Raw genomic sequence first — 16871 nt, 5'->3', positions numbered from 1 at the left:
AAACAAGGATTAAAAAAGCAGAGTCAATATAGTCAAAATGCGTGTTTATCTAGCCATCAATAAAGGAAAAACTGTATTTTATGGACAAAAACATCCTGGTTTTTCAAAAAATGTAGGTTATGCTGAAGCAAATCTAATTCTTCAAGGTCTGCTGCAGCTTGGACCAAATATACCACAAAAGCCTTTGAATCTTTCTGCTCTAATTCCACGTTCATTAAGCAACACTCTCAATTATGAATTCCTAATTGAGAATTCAAGATACCTTGCGTGCTAGACACCCCTTATACTTTGCCTCACATCCTTTTGGATCCACTTCCGATTTCAACTATAGCTAGAGGAACTAGTTGTAATCGGGCAGGTTTTGTTTTATTTTATTTTATTAGTATTTTAAAAATTAATTAATTAATTAATTTTTGGCTGTGTTGGGTCCTCATCGTTACACGCAGGCTTTCTTTTAGTTGCAGCGAGCGGGAGCTACTATTCATTGCAGTGCATGGGCTTCTCATTGCAGTGGCTTCTTTTGTTGTGGAGCATGGGCTCTAGGCACATGGGCTCAGCAGTTGTGGCTCGTGGGTTCTAGAGCGCAGGCTCAGTAGTTGTGGCGCACTGGCTTAGTTGCTCCACAGCATGTGGGATCTTCCCGGACCAGGGGTGGAACCCGTGTCCCCTGCATTGGCCAGTGGATTCTTAACCACTGCGCCACCAGGGAAGCCCTAGGTGTAGGTTTTGACTCTCATTGTGCTGATGGTATCATGCCTCAAGCATGCCTTGTGTGACTTTACTTTTGGCCCTAGGGCTTCTTCAGTGACACAGCGTGCATGGGACACAGAAGGGAGCCCTAAAGGGGGAATGTTGGAGGTTAGTGTTTGCTGGGGCAGTGCTCAGCCAATGATGGGTAAATGCTTCTCCCAAGTAAGGGATCAGTTCCTGAGTCAATCCTAGCCCCTGAACCAGTTCCAGGAGACTTTATCTTAATACCGACCCGGGGATTTTTGCAGAAACTGATGCCTGTGACCTGTGATTTTTATTTTGGCCAGCCAAAAAATTACTTCTGTTATTTTACTAACACAATGTGGGTTATTACATTCAGTAGTTATGCCTGGCACACGTGTAAAGTCTTTTAATTTTCGTGAAGTGTTGTCTTCAATCCACTCTTCTGTAGAAGCAAAGAGCATTCTCCAGCACCGTGAGTTTTATTTTCACTTTCCCTATCAGAATCAATCACTAAGGTGCTTTTTTTCATCTTTTTCTTGTTCTAGTATTCACATTGTCTGAATCAGAACTATATTCTGAAGAACTCTCATCTTCTGAGACACTAGTACATATGTCACTCAGACAATCAGAGAAAGTATCTGCATAAAATTCACTGAAAAATTCTCCTTCACTCAAAATTTCACGATGCGTCATTTGTGAAAATTTTAAGGAAAGAAACTTGCATTTACAATATACACAAGGTTGGAACAAAACCCTAATGGAGCAAAATGTGAATGATAATAATAGTCATAAGTTGTATAATGGACCCTTGATCAATTTTAAGCTCTAACAACTTCTCACGGTGATGTTAATTGTATCACTCCCTAAAAACGTATTGATACGTCTCTGGTCAATAATATTTGGGTAACAAAACACGTGTTAATATGTCTCTGGTCAATACTGTGTTAAACAGCATAAAAGTTGGGTTCTTTTATCCTTTAACCCCAGCACAAATGTGATGTTTGTGATCCATACTCAGTTGCATACATTTAAATTCTGGAAAAATGTAAATTCCTTGTGAAGTTTGGAGCCTGAAGGGCTGGGCGAGAGAGGAGAGCTGATTCCACAGTCCCTCTGAGTCTCTCATCTGTGAATAGCGACTGCAAATCCTGTCTAGAATTTGGACGGTCCTATGGGAGATGCTGCAGTTCCAAGGTCGCACATGATCCCCGTACACCAGTTTCTGGCAAGTAGACACGAAGAATACCCCAACTGCGTGCTAGCATGGTAACTCAGATGCTCTGCTTTCTACTTTCAGGGCAGCCAGGCTGTTGGCCTCCAGTGTGACTCCGTCTTATACGAGCTATTTCACAAACCTTCACACAAAGCAAGCTCCTCATACAATCACAGCCTTAGCTTCCACAGTGCCCTCCTACTGTTTATGAACATTTCCGCCACAATATCTGACCTGACCTTAAAGACGCCCTCTGCTGCCCCCCGTGTGACAGAACAAGGACAGGTGTGGAGCCGCAGCTTGGAAGCACCGCACTAGAGGAGAGGGATCTGGATATCCAGATGGAGGCCTGGGTTTGGCTCTTCTTATGCCATGGACATGTTCTTTGAGCACAAAGCTAGGAAAGTTCCTGGACACCTGTCAAATATTTCAGGTCATAAACGGGGAGATAGCTTTTCTCTTGCTTCCCTCCTTCAGGTGTATATTGGAAGACCCTGTCTGGACCCTGCCTTGTACCCCATATTCAGCATGACCTGCTCAAGGGCTTCAAAGTGTGCGGGATCTGGTGGAATGGGAGGTCTGTGCACTTGTAGACTGTGCCTCGAAGCCCATGTTTCACCTTCAGCGTATGAATACCATGTAGAAGACATCCAGAGAATTCCTGGCCCTTTCCTATTAGAAAGCCCAGATTCTATCTGTCATATTCTTTGCATCTCTTCTTCTTTGTAGTTCTGTGAGTTTTTTCTTCCTTTTTAAAATGTGTCCTTTTCTGTTTCCCTCTCTTATTTTTCTCCCTTAGTTGGCAATTACTACTTTAGGCTTTTATTGAATAGAGTTCCATGTTTCAAATACTTAATTTAATTATAATGAGGGCAGCTTTGATTCCAGTAAACTTGTGGAATATTTTTCCACTGTAAGCTTCTGGTTATAAAGCTCTGTGATCTCAGGTGAAGCTATTTTTGTTCTGGATCTGGGAGCAATCCCATTCAATAGTTGGGTTCTGATCCTATCACTGTTACTCCTATTACTGTAATGCTGCTTCTCTTAGTGTGACAGATGTGAACTGCTCTATTACAGTGAGGTTGTATCAGTCAGGGTCCCAGCAGGAAACAGAAGACATACTTGAAACACATTAATTCAATAAAAGTTTATTCTCAAAGGCTGTATTTAAAAAGGTATGGTATAGGGGAACCACAGGGAATGGTGTAGTAACCTGGCCTAGCAGAAGTGGAGGTGTTACTACCCTCAGGCCTACAGAATTTAAGAGAGAGTGGTGTAGCTTTAGCCTCCTGGAGAATAGCAGTATCCTTTGCAGGGGCATAGCCAGCTTGAATTTACCTTGTAGGGAGGGAGCCTCTATTCTTCACAGAGCCACCTGGGCTTCCCATTCACTGAACTCAACTGGCAGCCAGAGGACTTTGATGTCATCCACAAGTCAGCTGCCCGGGAGCAGAGATCAAGATGGAGGAGAGAGGAGAGTGGCTTTGGAGAGGCAAATGGGAGCTATCTGGCACAAGGGTACAGGTTTTTCCGGTCCATATTAATCTAAGTCATGATTAAATATCATTGAAGCCTCACCACTATGGGTGGGGAACCCAATATTATTAGTCAACCCTTATTTTGGGTTACATATAGAGCAACTTCTGTGGTCCTGACAAGATGTCCTCTGGCAATCACTCCTGGCTGCACATAATGCCCTGTGGAAGGCTGGTCCTCCACTGTCTCTCTGGAATTGCCGCCCAGGGCAACTCAGCTGCAACATCTGCTAAGTGTTCCTTTTCACAGTTCATAGGTCCTCCTCCTGGAAACCGTGAACCTCCTTCTATTTCCCATTACTCATGGTGGTCCCTTCACCTGCACTCAAAACACACAGTCTCCTTCATTTCCCCCTTTTGACAATCTGGCTAAGTCTCTTAGTGGAATTAGATCAGCATCTTAACAGTCACATCCCTACAGGGACCAGACAGGTATCAAGTGAGTGTTGGGTGGCAGGGTGGGGGTGGGGAGTAAGTATACGGTGGAGCTGTAAGTCAGAGAAATGTTTCACATTCCTTTTACTCTACGGTCAGGTAAATCACAGGGCAAACATGATGCTAAATGACAGTTGAAGCTTGAATTCAAGAAATACTGGGGGCACTGGCTTCTCTGCTTTAGCTGTTTGCTGTCATTTGGGAATATAGGCTATTTTAAGACATACTGGTAATTCAGAGTTTCAGGTAAAGCCTCTCAATTTTTAAACACTGACAATGGAGGTATGTCAGGGTATGGAGACAAATACTATAGTGTCACGTGGAGGAGATTAAGAAATAAACTTTTTTTTGAGGGGGGATTTACAAAGCTGAAGGTCAAGAAGAATAGGCATGTAGTCCCCTGTCCTTTCATCACCCCACGTGGGAGGGTGCTGGGTCAGGTGAAGCCGCTGGACACGCAACTTCCTTTGGAAGAACTGTGTACACCTGCTACTTCTAATAACGCAAGTGTGAAAAACCATCTGGGTGTAGGGAATAGAGTTTTGAGCATAGGCACCAAGCAGCATGGACCAGCTATGTGGGGAGTTGTTTGGAAATGCCAGCTGTTACCTGGAAAAGTCATAAGAAGGTGGATTTGTGCTCCTGAGAGAAGGAAGCCCTGGTCCCATGGAAAGTTAGACTCACCGAGTGCTGGTCAGCTCATTGCTAAGAACTTGAGCTCCGTAGGATAATCCTGTTTGTTTCTCTGCACTGCAGCTAATTTACAAATCTTGAAACACTGAATACACGTCAACAAGACATGTCTTTGGGCCACCAGTTTGAGGACTCTTGAGCAGACATTAGAAACAAAAATGCCTACTTGGAGACTTTCTACAAAGGTGAAGACCTTCCTTATATCTCCTTTTCAACCCTCACACCAAAAAGGCATCCTCCTTTCCCCTGAGGTCAGGGAAAATCCAAATATTAGGAGGAAAAATTAAATGACTGACTATTCTCCTGGGGAGGAGAGGGATACATTTCATTGAGTTCCAATGAGTCGGCAGCAGATAAAAAGCAAAACACAAGTAATTTTTCAATACCCTGTTATAGTAGATTCATTTTTTTTAAACATCTTTATTGGAGTATAATTGCTTTACAATGGTGTGTTAGTTTCTGCTTTATAACAAAGTGAATCAGTTACACATATACATATATCCCCATATCTCTTCCCTCTTGCATCTCCCTCCCTCCCACCCTCCCTGTCCCACCCCTCTAGGTGATCACAGAGCACCGAGCTGATCTCCCTGTGCTATGCGGCTGCTTCCCACTAGCTATCTGTTTTACATTTGGTAGTGTATATATGTCCATGCCACTCTCTCACTTTGTCCCAGCTTACCCTTCCCCCTCCCCGTGTCCTCAAGTCCATTCTCTAGTAGATCTGTGTCTTTATTCCTGTCCTGCCCCTAGGTTCTTCATGACCATTTGTTTTTTTTTTAGATTCCATATATATGTGTTAGGATACGGTATTTGTTTTTCTCTTTCTGACTTACTTCACTCTGTATGACACACTCTAGGTCCATCCACCTCACTACAAATAACTCAATTTCATTTCTTTTTATGGCTGAGTAATATTCCATTGTATATATGTGCCACATCTTCTTTATGCATTCATCTGTTGATGGGCACTTAGGTTGTTTCCATGTCCTGACTATTGTAAATAGCGCTGCAGTGAACATTGTGGTACATGACTCTTTTTGAATTATGGTCTTCTCAGGGTATATGCCCAGTAGTGGGATTGCTGGGTCGTATGGTAGCTCTATTTTTAGTTTTTTAGGGAACCTCCATTCTGTTCTCCATAGTGGCTGTGTCAATTTACATTCCCACAGTGCAAGAGGGTTCCCTTTTTTCCACACCCTCTCCATCAAGTAGATTCTTCTTTTTTAAAAAAAAAAAAAAATTAATTATTTTTTGGCTGCTTTGGGTCGTCGTTGCTTCACACTGACTTTTTCTCTTCGTTGTGGTGAGTAAGCTTCTCATTGCAGTGGCTTCTCTTGTTGTGGAGCCCGGGCTTTGTTGCTCCGGGGCACATGGGATCTTCCCAGACCAGGGAATCAAATCCGTGTCGTGTCGTACCCCCCTGCCCCCCGGCCCCACCACCGCACCACCGCATTGGCAGGCAGATTCTTAACCACTGCGCCACCAGGGAAGTCCCAAGTAGATTCTTAATAAAAGACTTTTCTCTACCAGTAGTGTTGAACAATAGTCAGGATTGAGGCTACAAAGAACAAAGAGCTTTATCTGGGGTCTTAAGAATTGCAACTCAAGAGGCTAAGATTTGGAAAAAACCCAAAGCGTGTTCTATGGAAGAGAGAGTCAGGGGCTTAAAAAGACAAAAGCCACAAGGTTGTTAAAGTTGCCTGCCAGGAAATGTGATGGCCTCTGATGCAAGCTGGTAAATATTTGTCCTTAAGGAATCACTAGTTGCTCTAGGGTAAGTGTCTGATAAGCATCTTGAGTAGGACAATAGGTGGTGGAAAGGTCAGATTCCTTGCAGGCTGAGTTGTGCATAAGTCACGTCTCCTCAATGGCCTCCCTGTTCCATTTTAGGGAGTTCACTTAGCAATACCAGTAGATAAATTAGAATCTTTAAGACTGACCAGAGAAGGAGAATGTCCTTATAGGAGGCAATGACTGGACTAAAGGATCCTCTCCTTTTTTTTTTTTTTTTTTTCCGGTACACGGGCCTCTCACTGTTGTGGCCTCTCCCGTTGTGGAGCACAGGCTCCGGACGCGCAGGCTCAGCGGCCATGGCTCATGGGCCCAGCCGCTCTGCCGCATGTGGGATCTTCCCGGACCGGGGCACGAACCCGCGTCCCCTGCATCGGCAGGCAGGGAAGCCCAAGGATTCTTTCCTTTTATTTTTGTTTTTTGGAGTACTTGCTCATGACTGCCGTGCTGGCTATGCTCACTGGTTCAGGGTTGTGGTGTGGGCAGCAGCTACTACTCCCTGTTAATGCTCTGGACCAGATGTCGATTCAACCTCTTTTTCTTTGTCTCCATAGCACAGCTAGACAGGGCTGTTCTATTTAAATAAGACTGTAGTGATGCCATAAGAAAATATTCATTCACTCATCATTTAACAAACATTTATTTGTGCTTCCTAGGTGTCGGGCATTGTGCTAGGTTTAGAGATGTATTGGTGAGTAAAACAGACACAGTCCCTCCTTTCCTGGTACTCCTTCAGGGCTCATCCAAAAAGGGTGGTATAAATTGGATAATCTTAATTACACTACATGTCGTGCTCAATGTCCTATGTTCTATTATACAGAACTTTCTTAGCGCCTGGCCTTTTTCCAGGTGGTGGAAGCTGCCTTACTTATCCTTGGCTACATGGATAGCCACTCTCCTCAGAATCCAGGTGAAAAGAAGAAGCCCCAGACTTGTTCGTTCTCCGGGCTCCATACATCAGCCTCATCCGGCTTAGTTTCCTTTTTTTGTGGAACGCGGGCCTCTCTCTGCTGTGGCCTCTCCCGTTGTGGAGCACAGGCTCCGGACGCTCAGGCCCACCGGCCATGGCCCACGGGCCCAGCCGCTCCGCGGCACATGGGATCCTCCCGGACTGGGGCATGAACCCATGTCCCCTGCATCGGCAGGCGGACTCCCAACCACTGCGCCACCAGGGAAGCCCCCGGCTTAGTTTCCTTTTTGAAGACACTTGTCCTTCCCTGGGTAGACTTTCTCTACCCATGAGTGTCCTCAGCTATTTCCAAGGGATAAGCATATCAGAGAATGCAACATAACAACCCCAGATACATAACACAGAAATAGAGATGTGGTGAGGTGTCTCTTCACAAGTATGTGCTTCAAATTTCCTCCTTTTAAAGACACAAGTAAGGATAGAGAGGGTGGAAGGGAGACGCAAGAGAGAGGAGATATGGGGACATATGTATATATACAGCTGATTCACTTTGTTACACAGCAGAAACTAACACTCCATTGTAAAGCAATTACACTCCAATAAAGATGTTAAAAAAATAAATAAAGAGAAAAGTAAGAGTTGACATGATATTGCAGAAAAACAATACAGTTGATCAGGTCTGGAACCTATCATCTCTGAATAGTACTTTCAATAGGCATATTCTATTTAGTTTAACATTTGGAAATTAAACTTAACAGCTCTTTGGAGTTTGGCATAATTTTCAAGAAATACTGAGCACTGACTTCCATGGGGTAGAAGAGTATTTGTAAGTGATCTAAAAATTAACTTGCCACTCATCTTGAATTTGAACAATATTGAGCACATATTTTGTATCCGATACTGTGCTAGGTCTGGAGGGTGTAGCAAAAGACTCAGGAACATATATATTAGAACTATATTGTATATAAGGAATTTAGTAAATAATTATAAAATATATAGCATGTGTACATATGTGTTTGTATGTAACACGTGTAACTGGATCAGTCAGAATTCGTTTGGAAAAGCAGAGTCGTTCTGTGAACTGTGGCATCAGGAATGAAGTATAGGAACAAGTCCTTATGCAACTGTGAGAAGAGCTTGGGAGGTGAAGGTCCGGAAATGGGAGTTAGATCAGGGCAGAGTCCTTGGTCTGCCTGGAGCCCTGCATGGGTTGCCCAGCCGGAGCTTCTGCCTGGGGCTCTTGCACTGGAGGAGCTCGTGGTGGGGCCTTTGGGGAATTGTCGCCCCTGGGAGCCCACAGCTCTGTGTCTGATTGTCGCCCTGGGGCCTTTGCTGGGCATCGAGGCCAGCAGTCAGGAAGAAGAACTAGATGCAGAGCAGCGGAGCCACAGCGCAAGACCTTGCCTGTGACCATGACCTGAGCTGACTCTTTTACTCCTGCATTCCCAATTTTTGGACAGGTTCCTTTATTTTGTCCACCGTAACCTGGAACAATACAGAGGCGGCTATTTTGGGGAGGCATCGTTTGCACCTTTAATCAACTTGACACTGCACAACACAGCAAAATAATTCTATAAGGAAAGGGTTGGACACTGCACAATGCAGCAAAATAGTTACACAAGTAAAGGGTACTAAAATCTTTGGCATAAGGATTATTTTGAGCTGGAGGCACTTGAAAAATAGCAGATGCCGGCGGAGGTGTCCTCTGCCTGAGGACAGATACTCCCCAAGGGACTAAGTTGCCATCCTTTCCCTCCCCGGGAGTGTCATGAACTTGCCAAGATTGACTTTTATCACAGGAGAGACTAGACGTCTCACCACTTTGACTTCTTTACCACGAACTGACAAAGCTTGTCACAAATTATCATGCCTCCCATCTGTGCTTCTAAGGGCCCTTTCCTGTTTACCTAGGAATCATTTACTCTCCCTCAAGGGGATTACATCTCCAGTCCCCTTCCCCTGTTAAGTCAGAATATAAGCTCTCCAACCTCAGCACTTTTTTACCGGTATTCACTTTTTTTTCATGTGATGCTCCCATGCACTTAATATTAAAAATGAATGAATTTGTATACCTTTTTCTCCTGTTAATCTGCCGATGGCCAGCGTACTTCATAGACCCAGTGATTAACTATTGGAGAGTCGAGGGAGGTCTTTCCTCCCCTACGTGAGGACTCTCGCACACACAATATTGTCCTGTTGTGATTTATTACAAAACTTTTCTGAAACGGCCCCGTGAATACATTTACGTGGACACTATGATTTCTAAGAGGATGTTGTTACCGATTCCAGGCTCCCTCCGCTAGTCCCCACGACAGGCCAATGCATCGGGAGATGAGGTGCTGAGGCAAGGAATACTGTTAGACCTGAACGGTCTCCGAGGGATCCCAGCTCGCCCAAGAACCGCCAAGAGTCGAGAGTCGCTGCAACACGCAAGAGGTTTATTAGGAGCCGGTGCACCGGGGTTCCTTGGTCCTCACGCAGGAGGCCGAAGAGGAACCCCCCCCCCCCAAGCGGAATCACATACATTTTATAGCTTTCATTCTTCATTATGCAAAGTGTGGGTATATCAAGGGGTTTTTTTCCATTGGTTTGTTTGTTCCGGACCGGAGTGGGGACTTGGCTCTAGTTCCTTGATTGATTGGTTAGCTGTCGGATGCCTACTTTACATTTTCGTGTTTTTGTGGTGGGGGGTTGAGTCACATGAGTTATGGTTGGCTAGGGCGACCTTTAAACTCTGGCTTAATCATTCTTATCCCCCGCCATACTTGTTTGCTCGCGGTTAGGGCATGTCTCAGACATGTCCTGTTTTCCAGGCCTTTGTTGTTTGCTCGGAACGGTTTCTGCCCAGGGGGGACATTCCAGTATCTTATTGCCAGTCGAAAAAGCTCAAAGCTCAAAAGTATCGATAGGGAAGTAGGGGTGTAAGTATAGTTAAGGCCCTACAATACGACTTTATTCGGAAAGACCGAGAAGATGGCGGACTAGGGTCCCGCCAAAAAAACCATCTTATCTGGGTCTGGATGACAGTTTCTGTTATAGAATCGGAGAGGGAAGTAAAGTAAAAAGGGCAAACATCTCCCGGAATGGAATGGCCAACCTCGGGGAAGGGATGTGTTAATTTCGCCTTTCTTGCAGCCCTTCACAGGTGGGTAGGGTTCCCCGAGGCAGGCCATTACGTATGATTATAATAACAAAAGCAAGGAAAAGCAAAGGCTAAAGTCAAAGAAACAGATCCAACATGGAGTCAAAGTTGGCTCTTCCCTGTTGCAGTGTTACTTTTTTCAGTAATAACTTATCTTAAGGTGAGGCTAAGTAGGCATTTTTTTTTTTTTTTTTTTTTTTTTTTTTTTTTTTTGCGGTACGCGGGCCTCTCACTGTTGTGGCCTCTCCCGCTGCGGAGCACAGGCTCCGGACGCGCAGGCCTAGCGGCCATGGCTCACGGGCTTAGGTGCTCCGCGGCATGTGGGATCTTCCCGGACCAGGGCACGAACCCGTGTCTCCTGCATCGGCAGGCGGATTCTCAACCACTGCGCCACCAGGGAAGCCCTAAGTAGGCATTTTTAAAGCAACCGGAGAGTCGAATAGATTTTTGTCTCTCTTGGGTGCAGATCATCTTCCTCATCGCGAGTGCTTAAAATAGCGTGTGTAACCCCGTGGCAGATACTGTACAGTTTCCTCCATTTCAGAGCCTGTGTGGATGTCAGCCGACTTCCCATCGGTCGGAAACGCTCATAAATCACAAGTTCTTGTCTTGTTAGGGGTTCAGCTCTTGTTGGGCGAAATCCATTTAGAGAACATGCACACATTTGTTTAACTCTTACGCCCTCCAGACAACAGGCAACCAATACCGTTGATCTCAAGTGACATAGGTTTTACTTGGCAAGTGCTACAGACAGACTCTGAGGCAAAAACAGTCATCAAGGATTTTCCTTCATGACTGCTGTCAATTCATGACTACAGAATCCTCGAGGTTCTTGGGTAGATACTGCTACAGCAAACACATAATTACAACAAAAGGAATTTCAGACTTTCTCTCATTCACAATTTCTTTCTTGAATTGAAAAGGGAAGGTCATCTCTTATATTCTGAAAAGCTTGCTCCAAGGCTCCTTTCACTTTATTTGATGAGAAAAATCTCCAGGTGATGCAGGGGCAGACACCCGAGGGAAAGGAAAGAACTGGGTTTCTATCCACAGCTTTTACTGTCTGCGGCTTTAGGCTATTAACCATTATGGGCTTGTTCCCCCTTTTGTTTTGCCAGATGGTCACCTTAAAGGATTTTTGTGAGGACTGAATGAGACAAGTAATTCAAGTACTTAGCTAATTGTAATTACTCCACAAATGTTAATTTCTTGACTAGCTACTCAATACAAAGTTATTTTTTCATGGTAATAATGCATCCTTCTCTCCTAAAGCTATCTATCACAAAGAGGCTTTGGGGGCATTGATTATCCTCATAAATAAAGACTGATGCTTCCTGTATAGGTAATAATAGATTTGCCTAAGTTTCCGCACTGCTTTTTGCATTGAAGAGGGACCATGGCTACTACAGGTTGTCACAATAACAGGGGTTGAAGTAAATTTTTAGGCCCGAGATGGAGCCACTCTTGCTTGGAATGTCATGTCAGCAACCAGAACGTTCACGTTTCTGCAAATGCTCTGTGTGACCAGAAATCCAGTATTTCCAGTCAGCCAATCTCTAAATGCCAAGCCAACTCCGGACTTTATGCATATTTCCTTGACCTTTCTAAATAAGGTCAGATATGCAACCCTAGCCAATCATGCGCCGTTTCCGCCCTGCTGTTTCTAACACCCTGTAAAACTCACTCTTGTCCAAAAAAGCAGAAGCGGGCCCAGCTTCAGGAACTTCTCCTGCAGCAAATCGCTTTCAAAAACCTGGTACAGAGAAATCGGCAAAACGAACAGCAGAACCAGGGCCCTCCAGCTCTGAACTCCACCGTTCAGCTGCCGTTTATAATCACCAATACAAGCAGAAAATCAGTCACAGACTGCAGCATCTCCAGTGACAAGTTTGAATATCTTTTTAATTTTGACAACACCTTTGAGATTCACCATGACATAGAAGTGCTGAAGCGGATGGGAATGTCCTTTGGCCTGGAGTCAGGCAAACGCTCGAACTTGTTAAATCACTGGTGCCAAAGGCTTTAGAAGGTTATATCACAGATATCTCCACAGGACCGTCGTGGTTAAATCAGGGACTGCTTTTGGACTCTACCCAGTCAGTTTCAAACTTAGACCTGACCACTGGTGCCACCTTGTCCCAATCAAGTGTAAAGCAAGGGTTGTGCTTGGATGCTGAAGTGGCCTTAGCAACGGGGCGGCTCCTTGCCCCAGACAGTCACCGGCCCGGCAGTGCCGCCTGCCACTGCTCTGAGTCCCGAGGTGAGACCCCCTGTTCCTTCAACGACGAGGACGAGGACGAAGACGAGGACGAGGAGAACTCCTCCTCCCCAGAATAAAGACAGGTGCAAACCTGTCCTGCTAAAAAAAAAAAAAAAAAAAAGCAGAAGCCCTCGGGAGGAGGGCTCCACTGCCTGGGAGACAGCGTACCGCCTAATCCATGGATTGTTTTCTTCCTTGAATAAAGGACATCAGCCTCATTACTAAATTTTAGTTTTGCCATTTGACAGAGGCTACTGGAAAGATGGAGAAAAAAATCTCACTAGGCAAGTTCTGGAAGATGATTGATATTTTTTAAAGAATGATAGGAATATTGTATTGCTTAACAGCAGGAAGAAGGTCTAAAGTTAATCTATTCAAATCTCAGACAGTCAGCCATTGGATTGATTCCATCATGTATAAGCGGAGACAGTTGTTTACTGTTATGGAACCCAACCAACCACTGATTGACTAGACTTCTAAACGGGCATGCTTGTGCTTTCTCCACTGCAGATCCAGGTCAAAAACATCTTGATGTTTACCTCTTATTCTCAACACCCATAGAAATATTTCTTTTCTTTTTTTTTAAGACACGTGCACCCCAGTGTTCATTGCAGTACTATTTACAATAGCTAGGTCATGGAAACAACCTAAATGCCCATCGACAGACGAATGGATAAAGAAGATGTGGTACATATACACAATGGAATATTACTCAGCCATAAAAAAGGAATGAAATTGGGTCATTTGTAGAGACATGGATGGATCTAGAGACTGTCATACAGAGTGACGTAAGTCAGAAAGAGAAAAACAAATATAGTATATTAATGCATATATGTGGAACCTAGAAAAATGGTACAGACGAACAGGTTTGCAGGGCAGAAGTAGAGACACAGATGTAGAGCACAAACGTATGGACACCAAGCGGGAAAGTGGCGGGAGTGGTGGTGGTGGTGGGATGAACTGGGAGATTGGGAGTGACATGTAGACACTACTATGTATAAAATGGATAACTAATAAGAACCTGCTGTATAAAAAAATAAATACAATAAAATTCAAAAATTCAAAAAAATAAATAAAATTGCCAAATCGAAAAAAAAGAAATATTTCTTTCTTCAATTTTTTTTAAAGTTTAAATTTTTTTTTATTTTTTGAATTTTATTGTATTTATTTTTTATACAGCAGGTTCTTATTAGTTATCCATTTTATAAATAGTAGTGTCTACATGTCACTCCCAATCTCCCAGTTCATCCTACAACCACCACCCACCCTGCCACTAGAAATATTTCTTGACTGAAAAATCTCATATTCCTGTTAAAAACAAAGGAGCCTAGGGGGAAAAAAAATAAAACCCAAAACCCCCACATGAATCCTGTATATCCCCAATAAAATATTTTCCTTATGTTTATGCAGATGAATATAAGTTTGTAGCTGGGATATTTCATTGCCAGATCATTCTTCACAGTCCCGGGGGACCTCAGATGTGAGCCAAACTCCAGATTTACGTTAGTTCTCCTTGGAAATTATTTAAATAAGACATAACATAATGTATCACTGAGGCTATAATTTACTTTCGTGTTATGTTCTTATTGTAAAAGAGTTAAATAGCTCCTTTTTAAAAATTTTTAAATTTAATTTTATTTATTTTTTTATACAGCAGGTTCTTCTTAGTCATCAATTTTATACACTTCAGTGTATACATGTCAGTTCCAATTGCTCAATTCAGCACACCACCATCCCCATTAAATAGCTTCTGAGTCTGGCTTATGAATTAGGAGAACTTGTCTGTATAGATTTAATCATTAAATTTTATATAAATTTATATATAAAATTATATTGTAATCCCCAATCATGCACATTAACATATCAGATATTTTAACTTTTACCAGGACCAGAATGAGACGGAAGCTCTTTAATCGAGGTGGAAGTCTGTATTAAAATGATTTGAACTGTGGTTTGGCTAAAGACCTTTGGACAAGGAGTCAGAAGACCTGGGCATGCCGTGTCCCCTCTCTGGGTCACGGTAGCCTTGTCTATAAAATGAGAAGGCTCTTCTGATGGCCTCGGGTGTTATGGTTATAGGAAATCACCTCCAGCACAAGCACTGGAAGATATCCTCGCTGATGAGGTTTTCTCAAATAAGAAATGCAGTCCCCCTATCCCCACTTCATATTATTTTAATTGATTTTATGATATAAAAGCCATTCCAAGTCTTTTTGTCCAGCCTCTTAATAAATGGTTCACTTCTTAGCCCTTGTGATAGGTAGTAGGGCAAAAATAAAAAATCACAAAGTAAATGGAGTTGGAAGGGATCGTGACAGATCATCTGGCCTGGCCATCTGCAATTGCAGCATGCTTTACTGTTCACTCGCTCTATAAATAACCAAAGGATCCAGCCAAGTCTGCATCCCTTTAACATGGCCCAGAATGCTGGTCAAACTTAAGAACTTTCCTTTATTTACTTGGAACTCTTTTGCTTGACTTGGCTGCAGTTTCTGGAAAACCATCTGATTCCAGAATGGAATCTGAAACAAATAAGTGTAGAAAATTGGGTTCTATAGGCAAGGAAGAAATCAGGTAATTTGGCATAAACCGTCTCCATTTCTACCTCTATCTTTATCTTGAGGGCAGAACCATCTCTGCCTCCAAACTCTTGTTTCATCCCCATTTCTTTGGGGTTTAAAGAGAGAATGCACAGAGCTTAGCACAGTGCTAAGCGTGGAGTAGGAGCTTCAGAATGTCTTTGTACAACTTCTGCAATGTCAGTCCCTTGTGTCTTGTTTCCTGCTATTTTCTGCACACCTAGAACAGTGCCTGGTGCATAGGGGGTGCTTGGTAAATACTCAGTGAACTCACCAACTTGCTTATGTGTTCTCTCCTCCCTCTATTTTTCCCTGTCCCTCCACTCTCTTTTTGAGTATCCGTTTCTCTCTCTTTTTTTCTCACTTGAAGAAACTAAAGTCATTAAAGGAAAAAGGAGATTGGTAGGGGGACCCTTCTTCGGTCACTGGTCATTGACTAGAAAAATGGAAAATTTGGGTGAGTGTGTGCGCTGGTCAGGACGAAGGGGCTTCTGGGAGAGCTATTTCTCCGGCTTATTTGTGAGCCAGGATTCCCAGAGGAAAAGGCTCATCTACGCTCGTTTATCCCAACCACAAATTCCACCTTGGTGTTTCAGAGACGAATGGCTGAGGGGCTCGGATAAAGAAGCGGCTGGAGGTTAGCAGTTTACTCGTGTTTTCAAGTCCCCCCCAAAGGACTCAGTTCCCTGGTGGGCACGTGCTTCCCTGCAGAAGAGCTTTGTGTTGCTACTTGGTGCACGGCAACCCGAGGCCTTGCAATGGTTCCCTTTCTCCTTCACGTTCCTTCAGGTCTATCTTTTCCCGTCTTTCCGGCCCCAGAGCAGTTTCTAATGCTCGGGGGGTACACAGGGATCTTCTCAGGGCTGTTCAGGTGCTCTTCTGAAGGGCTCCTTTAAATTGCAAGAGAACAAGGCCGTAAAGCCCTTCTATTGCAGACATTTCTTAGTCCCTCCAGCTTGCAAACAACACCTGAGACATATTAAACTCCTTATTCTCCCCAAAGCCCTTCGTGCTCTCTCACAATTTCTGAGCCTTTGCAAGTGTCTCATATTCGGCCTGGAATGCCCTTCCCTGAGCCCTTATGTGGCAGGTTGAAAGTGGACCCTCCAAAGATATCCATTCCTGATCCCGGAATCTGTGACTGTTACCTTCTATGGACCAAGAAAATGTAAAGGATCTTTGGGCATGTGATGAAGTTAAGGATCTTAACATGGGGAGACTGTCTCAGATTACCTGCGTGGGCCCTAACTGCAGTCAGCTGTATCCTTTTTCCAGCGAGGCTGAGGGGATTTGCCCCACCCAGAGGAGAAGGCGTGGCGAAGACAGAGGTGGAGATTACAGCGAGGTGGAGAGAAGCCCAGGAATTCCGGCAGCCCCCCAGCAGCTAAAAGAGGCAAGGAATAGCCCTCCTGAGGGCCTCCTGGGGGAAGCGTGGCTGTGCCAATGTCTGCGCGAGGATGCTGATTTCGGACTTCTAGCCTTCAGAACCGTGAGTGAATACGTTTCGTTTCTCTGTGCCACCAAGCTCGCGGTAATTTGTTGCAGCAAACGTAAGAAACGAATACACCTTCTTTCATCCTAGGCTAGCACCTACTC

General features: G+C 44.0%; 1 pseudogene; it reads left to right on the top strand.

The window, feature by feature from the left end:
• The first annotated feature begins 8452 nt into the window (after positions 1-8452).
• On the top strand, positions 8453-12773 carry LOC131758231 (transcription factor Dp-2 pseudogene; annotated as a pseudogene).
• Positions 12774-16871: the final 4098 nt, after the last annotated feature.

This window comes from Kogia breviceps, chromosome 6 (assembly GCF_026419965.1).
Source record: "Kogia breviceps isolate mKogBre1 chromosome 6, mKogBre1 haplotype 1, whole genome shotgun sequence".
NCBI lineage: Eukaryota > Metazoa > Chordata > Mammalia > Artiodactyla > Physeteridae > Kogia > Kogia breviceps.
This window is presented reverse-complemented; position numbering and strand designations above follow the sequence as displayed.